Source organism: Sarcophilus harrisii, chromosome 3, assembly GCF_902635505.1.
Source record: "Sarcophilus harrisii chromosome 3, mSarHar1.11, whole genome shotgun sequence".
Lineage (NCBI taxonomy): Eukaryota > Metazoa > Chordata > Mammalia > Dasyuromorphia > Dasyuridae > Sarcophilus > Sarcophilus harrisii.
Genome location: NC_045428.1, coordinates 556,031,756 through 556,040,513, shown reverse-complemented (window position 1 = coordinate 556,040,513; position 8,758 = coordinate 556,031,756).

Here is an 8,758-nt window from a genome sequence, read left to right as displayed (position 1 = left end):
ACGCCTCCCTCCCCTTTCAGATAATAGTGCTGCTTGAAAGACTTCTCGGGTGGATTGGAGGGGAGGCTAGTGTTTCAGCTGGGCTGTTGTCTTCCTTTTTAACAGCAGATGGTGGTGTGATCCCATAGCAGATGGAAGCGCTTCAGTGGAATGGGACAGATGAGAAGTCCTTCTTTCCCCAAAGGTATTTCTTAGTAAACAGCCAAGAAGTCTTTTGCTCCTGCCAGGGTAGAAAAGGCAGCTTTGGAGTTGAGAATGTCGTCTGGGAGGACTTGGAAAATGGGGCTCCAAGTAGTGGCTGGTTATGGTTTTTTTTTTCTCCTGTTTTCAAGGAGGACAAAATAAAGATTGGATTAGCTATTGAAAAGTAATGCAAAGTGAGCTTTCTAAGAGGATTTTTTTTTTTTGCTGAATGAGGCTGGGAGAAGCCTGTAGGAGGGAGAATCATTTTTTTTTTTTTTTTTTTTTTACAATTCCATTTATTCTGTACTTTCCCACTTAATGAAAAAAGAAAGTTTCTAGACAGAAAGGCACAGAGTTCCCCCCTGTGATAATTATTAGTGTTAAGGGTGAGTGGGGATTTCCAGATCACACAAAGGTTCACATTGTCTTTTATTTATTTATTTTTCCAATGAACAAAAATCCACCTTCTCTCTCTCTCTCTCTCTCTCACTTCCCTCCCTTCTGAGAACAAAAACAAAACACTTGTGACTAATGTGCATCATCCAGAGATTCTAAAGCTTTCCCTGCCTCTCCTTCTTCCCAAACTCCTCTCTGCTCCTCTACTGCTCACACCATTGCCAACAGAGTTGGTTCTCCGGACAAAGTGAGTTTGACTGTCTCCCTGGTTTAGTAACAGCTATCCTTTGAGGGGGACATTTAGGTAGAACAGTGGGTAGAGCACAATACTCTAGAGTCAGGAGGACCTGAGTTCAACTCCAGTCTTGGATGCTTAACACCTAGCTGCATGACCCCAGACAAGTCACTTAACCCTGATTGCATTGCAAAAACAAACATCCCCTTTGAATGAGACTTTCTGTTTGAAACCTGAAACTTAGAAATAATCAGATTATCTCTGAGGTTCTGAGGAAGTGGTTCTTAAGCTAAAGTCCATGCATTGCCAAGGTCTAACCCTAAATCTAATTTTCATTGAGAACTTGGATCAGAAAAAAAAAAAATCAAGTCTTTATTTTTCACTAACTTCTAATTGAAATTAGGTATTTTTATTAATAGTTAACAATAATAGTAGTAGCTGCCATTTTTAAGTTTGAAAAACAGTTTACAAATATCTCATTTTATATTTAAAACACCCCTGCACATGATAAACATGGAAATATGTTTAGAAGAATTGCACATGTTTAACCTATATTAGATTATTTGTTATCTAGGGAAGGGAAATAAGAGGGGAAAGGAGGGAGAAAAATTTGGAACGAGGTTTTGCAAGGGTGAATATTGAAAATATTGATGTATTAAAGTATTTTTATGTATTTTGAAAATAAAAAGCTATTATTAAAAATTGTATTCAAGTTCACTCTTTTATAAATAAAGAAATAAAATGAATATCCCTGGAAAGTAGAAGCAACTGTTGTTGCTATCCCCATTTTACAGTTGAGGAAATTAAGGCACATAGAGGTTAAGGGTCTTGTCTAGAGTTATACAGCTAAGAAGTGTCTGAGGCTGGGCTGGATCTCAGAGTTTCCTGCCTGTAGGCCCAGTGCTCTACCCCCTGTACCCGTGGGCCTCAAAGATGAAGAGAATGGGGCAAATGAGTTAAATGACTGAAGCTAATCATACAGCTAGTGAGCATCTGAAGCAGGCTTTGCTCTGAGGTCTCTCTCTCTCATTAGAAATATAAGCAACAAACATTGTTTGGAGGAATCAATAGGTGTCAGCAGACTTCCAAAAGATCCCAGAACACAAAAAGGAGTAAGAACTGGTGCCTTAAAGCCATCAGAGGATTTGGGGTTGGGGGATACAGCTTCTCAGGATTATTTTTGTGCTGGTCACCTTTAGGATTTGAAAAATTCTTCTATATAATTGAGGTCATTCTGGGGAAGCTGGGAAAAATGCTGCCTTCTTACAAACTGAAATGGGATGCCAGGCTTGGAGTCAGGAAGGCTCATCCCCCTGAGTTCAAATCTGGTCTCAGACACTTACTGGCTCATCCCTGAGGCACAGCACTCCGTTTGCCTCAGTTTCTTCATCTGTAAAATTAGCAAGAGTAGGAAATGGCAAACCACCACAGTATCTTTGTCAAGAAAACCCCAAATGGAGTCATGGAGCATCAGACATCATTGAATAACAAATGGACAGAAAATGAAAGTAGACCAGAAAGAAGTATACTCCTTACTGAATTTGGGAAAGCTCTGCTTTATTCTAAAATGTTGTAACATAGTACAGTAGAGAGGGCAGGGAATTTGAAATATGGATCTCCAGGTACCAGAGTGCTAGACTTGAATCTGCCTCTGGACACTGACTAGCTGTGTGGCTGTGGACTAGCCACTTTTCTCTCAGCCTCAGTACCCATCTTAAAAATGGGATTATAATAGCACCTGCCTCATTAAGAGGCATTAAGCAAATAAAATCAGATGAGATAGTGTTTTGCAAATTTTGAATTGCTATATGAATGTTTCTGTTAATATTATTGTTAGTCTCCAGACCCCCAACTTTCTTTTATTAAAACTTATGATTTATTTCAATTAACAAGCACTCTTTTCTCTCCATCTTACTTTCTACTTTTGAGGGTTAAAAAAAAGAGAAAGAAACTCTTAAGTTTTGCATATAACTGCCTGAGTTACTTCTGAGGATTCTTCTTTCCAACTCTGGCATTGTGTGTTTCAGCTTGTACTTTCGGATTCTATGATATATTAACCTAGAGAATTGCTTCTTCATAATGCTATGCTTGCTATGGCAAAAAGATCTCAAGTTTGCTTCTAGTCATGGATGGGATTGCAGATTTAGAGCAGGGGTGGGGAACTCTGGACCTTGAAATCATTTGCTAAGGCAACATGATGAGCTGAAACCTAGATACAACAATCCCCTTCCCCCCCTTGAATTCTGTAAGTTGATAATTTTTCATGGCCCATAAATGATGTTATAAATATCCAAATGGCTCTTGACAGAATAAAGGTCCCCCACCCCTAATTTAGAAGGGGGCCCTCACAACTGTCTCAATTTACAGATAAGTAAACTGAGGCACAGCACAACTAAATGACTAGCTCAAATTTATCTAAGTATTAAGTGTTTGCTTGGAAGGTAAGGCTGGAGAATCCAAAGCCAGTGCTTTTCCAGCTCTACTGGGTGGTCCTGGTGCTTCTATGTCCCATTACCTGAATGCAGCCGAGACTAGTGAGACCTTTGACCTGAAAGCAGGTGGGAAATGCTGCCATCAAGCCCTTTGTCCTACGTGTATATATTTAGGACCCCGGCACTCGAAGCTAATGCGTTTCTGTTCCTGGTAAACTCGACATTGCCGGGTGATGGAGCAGAGGGAGTTGCTTTAAAAGCAGGCTTTCAGTCGGAAACTTGAAATGCACAATAGCTTTCCTTTTGTCAGGCAGCAGAGTTCTTTGACCTCACTTTTTATTGCACTAACAAAAATGAATCTGGTTAAACTTAAAAGGCTGCCTCGATGTCAAAACAAAAATGGATATTGTCTCTTTCCAGCTAGCCTGAATGAAGGTACCTAATCCTCTCAGCATCCAGATAAGGATACTTTCCCCAGAAAGCCTTCCTAGAATCAACTATCACTCAGTGCATTCACTTGGGCTAGGAGGTGGGGGAGGGACAATGGGTCCATCTTGTCTTACTGAAACTCTACCTCTTAGAAGCCCCAGTTTCCTTGAAAGCTCAGCTTCCGAGCCACCTCCTACATGAACCTTTTCCTGATCTCCAGCCCTCTCCTCCACTGACAAGTGGGAGAAAGGATCCCAAATTACATTACATTACATTATTTTCCATGCACTTATGTATACGCATTGTCTCTCTTCATCAAATATAATAAACTCAAGGGCAGTTATTGTTTCATTTTTTGCCTTTGTGTTCTGGTTGTTCAGCATATAGGAATTGCTTAATAAATGTCTGCTGATTGATTCTAGAGAACATATTCAATACCAATCCCTCCACTTTAATAATAACAATAACTAACATTTTTAATATACAGTTTTTTATTTTCAAAACATATGCATAGATAGTTTTCAACATTCATCCTTGCAAAACCTTGTGTTCCAATTTTTTTTTCTCTCTTCTTTCACCTCAGCTCCTCCTCTAGACAGCAAATAACCCAATATGGGTTAAACATGTGCAATTCTTCTATACATATTTCCACAATTATCATGCTGCACAAGAAAAATCAAATCAAAAAGAGAAAAAATGAGAAAGAAAACAAAATGCAAACAACAATAAAAAACTGAAAATACTATGAATAATTAACATTTCAAAAGTGCTTTGTGCTTTACAAAGATTATTGTATTTTATTCTCACAATCACCCTGGAAAGTGGATGCTATTTTTATCCCCATTTTACAGTTAAAGAAACTGAAACAAATCTAAATACTACTAAACATATGAGCCAGGATTTGATCTCAGCCTTTTGGCTTGCTATCTATCCTTTAAAAATCCCTTCCATCCCCACAGCCTTTCCTTATTAGTAGCAAATTACTGGTCACACTCTCCCCATTGGGCCTTTTAGAAAGCATTCTGTTGCATTTCTCTAATGCAATTGCCATGTTTTGTTGTATGTCACAGGTTATGTGTGAATGGGTTAGTATATTCCCACCAGACTGTAAGCTCTGTGAGGGATCCCAGCACAGAACATGTGGTAGACATATAGTGGTAGATGCTTGTTAAATGGAAGGCATGTCTACCCTTCTGTTTATGCTTATGTTCTGACGCAGACACAGCAGACCACCTTTCTCTCTAATTTTCAAGCCTGTGCATTAGAACCTCAGCAACAAAAGGCATTATGGTGGAGCAGACATCCCACGGGCTATCACTCCTGCCTCTCTGCAACTTACTAGTTTCATGGGATCAGACAAGGGACTTTTAATCACTGGGCATTCTCCTCTCCTTTCCCCCTCTGAAATCTATGCTCAGGGGCTCAATTGCAATCCAACAAATATTTAAAGGGCTGATTGTCCAAGGTATTGTGAATATAAAGGCAAGGATGGGCAAACAGTCCCTGTCTTCAAGGAATTTCCAAGTCTACTGAATGCTTTGGATGCATTATCTCAGCTTCCCATACTAGATCAAATCAACAAATCTTTATTTGGAGCTTACTACTTACCAGGCACTGTGCTAAGCATTACAGCTACAAAGGAAAGTCAAAAACGGTTCTTGTTCTCAAGATGCTCACAACCTATTGGGGGCAACTTGCAAAAACTATTTAAAAACAAGATACATACAGAAAAAATTGGTGATTATTACAAGTGAAGGAACACGCATTAAAAGGTGACCAGAAAAGGTTTCTTGTAGGAAATGGGATTTTAGCTGAGATGAAAGCCAGGAAATGAAGCAGAAGGAAAGATCAAAATTTTTTAAGCTAACATCATCTAATAGGTTTATTTTTTAAGCAGGACAACTGGGGTGAATGAATAAGTGATTTTTTCCCTAGAAAGCTCAACTGCTCTTAGTAGGTAAGTGTAGCTATAAAGGAAAGCTGGAAAGGACCAGTTGTACTTATCCTTATAATTAACACTTCAACACCCTGACTACAGAAGCTGTAGCAAAGATGTATGAAAGTCTGCATCTCTTCCTATTCAGTACTATAATATCAAGTGAGCTGAATTCAGCCCCATTAAGTTAGATTTATCTTTCTATTTCCTCTCTCTCATATCCAGGACACCTGCTCCCTCTCCATCCCCCACTATTCCAGCTGTCTGTCTATCTCATTTGTGTCAATTAAGAATTCAATTCATCCTAATTTAATTGCCTGACTTTCCCTCTTTAGACTCCCAACCACAGACAGGGCACCAGTCAGCACCCCACTTCCTGAGTGACCAAGAAAGAATGTTCCAATATGAGCCAGGATATGGGGATGCTGTAGAATGGGAGTGGACCAGCAATAGGCAAAAAATAAGAATCACTTTACTGCTGCATGAGCACCCTGTCCAGAAAGATAGGTTTCTTTTCACTGGTACCAATGAGTAGGTAAAATTGAGGCCACTTGACAATTCTTCCCAGTAAAAATAGGGCAAGGCGGTCTACTTGAAAAAAGCATAGAAATGGGAGATAGGAGTTCTAGTCTCTGCTCTGCCCCTTCTTTGGGTCTCAGTTTCCTCATCTGTATAATTGGATTAGACTAAATAGCCCTTCAGCTCTTTTCCAGATCTAAATCTATGAGCCCTCTGACAAATTAGCTGTATGTCTTTGGGTAAAGCACTCAGCTGTTCTCAGCCTCAGTTTACTCATATGTAGAATGAAGAAATTAGACTAGCTGGCCTCTAATATCTCTTCTGAGATGGTTCATTTTCCTTTTTAAGGCTCTTTATAGTTTTGACATTCTTTGCTAAGAGAAGGGGAGAGAGCATTTATATAGCTCCTAAGCCTCTTTTACAAATATTATTCCATTGGATCCTCACAGAACTCATGAGGTAGGTTGAAGATAAGGAAGTAAGCCATATTAATAAATTCTTGTTTTATCGAAAGAGAGGGGATGAAGGTGGAACAAAGATGGTGGAATAGGTGGAATATCAGGAGGAAAGTAAATTCCCACTCCCTCACCCCTCAAAAAACCCTCCTTCAAACAGATCTAGAAAGTGTACCAGCCTGAAATCCAAGAAAAAGTCACAGAGGTTCATATTTCCATCCCAGGGCGGCAAAGGGAGCTAGCTCTAGAGATCTGCAGACACAGAGACACTGGGTAGAGTCAGATAAGGAGCACACTGCCAACTGAACATTCCATTGCCCAGGAAGAGGCCATAACCCAAGGGCAGGAGGAGGATCCAGACTCATGCCAAGGCACTGCAATGGGAATAGTCTGGAAGTCTGGAAACTTACTTGCCCATTACTCAGTCCTAAGTCAGAGCAGCTACAGGAGAGAACCTGATCCCAAGGGTGAGACTCAGGATAAGGAGTTATGGACACTCCGGGGAAATGAAAAACAATTACAGAAATAAGCAGCAACTGTGTGGCTTAGAGCCCCCAAGAGCAAAAAAGGGTCTCACTTCTAGCTTGTAGTCCAATCTGAAGCCTAAAAAAGAATAATCAAGGTAGGAACCAAAGGAAAGTGGTATCCTCTGAATTAGCAGATTAGTAATGACTGAGTTCAACAGCAGCCACTATTATTCAGACCCAAACCCAGTTTCTGGCAAAGTTCAGACAAGAGGGCAGCAATCAGACTTTGCCCTTTTTAGGACACTTTGGGAATACTAAAAGATTGCAAATTCCCAGTCTGAAGTGTTCTTGAGACCTTGAAATAGCCTTAAACTCAATACTTCAAGAAAATAATAAGACACCTAAATCTTCCCTCCAGAAGCCTGTCCTAATATCAAATCTAAAGTCATGTAGTAGACTAGAAGTATGAGCACACAAAAAAGAATCCCGCTAAAAAAAAAAAAAAGGAACCACAAAATTAAAACTCCCAGTGACATCACAGCCAAAATCCAGAACTTCCAGATAAAAGAAAACAAATATTTCAAGCAGACAGAAAGAAAGAATTCAAGTACTGAGGAGTCAATCAGGATCACACATGATTTAGCAATCATAACAATAAAGGAGTGGAGAATTTAGAATATACTATCTCTCCCACCTGAACCCGTCAAAGAAGAGAAGAATATATGGACTCAGTTGGGTATCATTTCACTCAACAGAAATATAGGAGGGAAAAGAGAAAAAAGAGAAGGGGAAATTAAAGAGAGGATACTCTATAGGAGGGATAAGTCCTAAGCAAAACAAAGTCTAAATATATAGAAAAATGTTTTTTTTGCCATGTCTTTTTGAGATGGCAAAGAATGATTCTGGGGGAGCCTATAAATTGAGAAGCGGCTAAATACAAACTGAACAAGTAATATAAATGGGATAGAATATTATTACCTATTAAAAACCTGTTGAGGGGAATGATTTCAGAGAAACTTGAAGACATATGAACTGCTGCAGAGCTAAAGTGAAGAGAACCAAGAGAACTATTTAAACAATGAAAATAACATGATAGAGAATTACAACTTTGAAAGAATTGGGGACTCCGATCAACATAATGACTAAGTACAATTCCAGAGGACTAATAATGAAACATCCTTCTGATAAAGATGAAGAACCCATAGTATAGAATGAGATATATACATTTTTTACATGTAGACAGTGTGAATATTTGTTTTGCTTGACTATACAAGGTTGTAAAAAAGTTTGGTTTTTCTTTCATTCTCAATTAGAGAATGAGAAATTAGGGGGAAATGGGGAATTCAATTAGAGTTGGGGAAGGGGGCAGCAAAGGATTAGCTTGGAATAGAAGAGAAAGAAAGCAGATATTTATTCACAAACACATATTCACATATATATAGTATATATCTATATATGGTATATATATAGATATATATGTATGTATGTATATACTTTTTAAAAAAAATAAAAAGAGAGAAGAACAAGGTATAGAACTGGCAGGGGCTTTAAAAGATCATCTAGTCCAACCCCATCATTTTTTATACATGAAAAAAGTGAGGCTCAGAGATGTTACCTGACTTTCCCTAAAGTCACATAATTTAATTAAACAAGTATTGAGACTTCAAGCAGGGAGGCTACCTGGGAAGAACTTATGGTCACCCAAG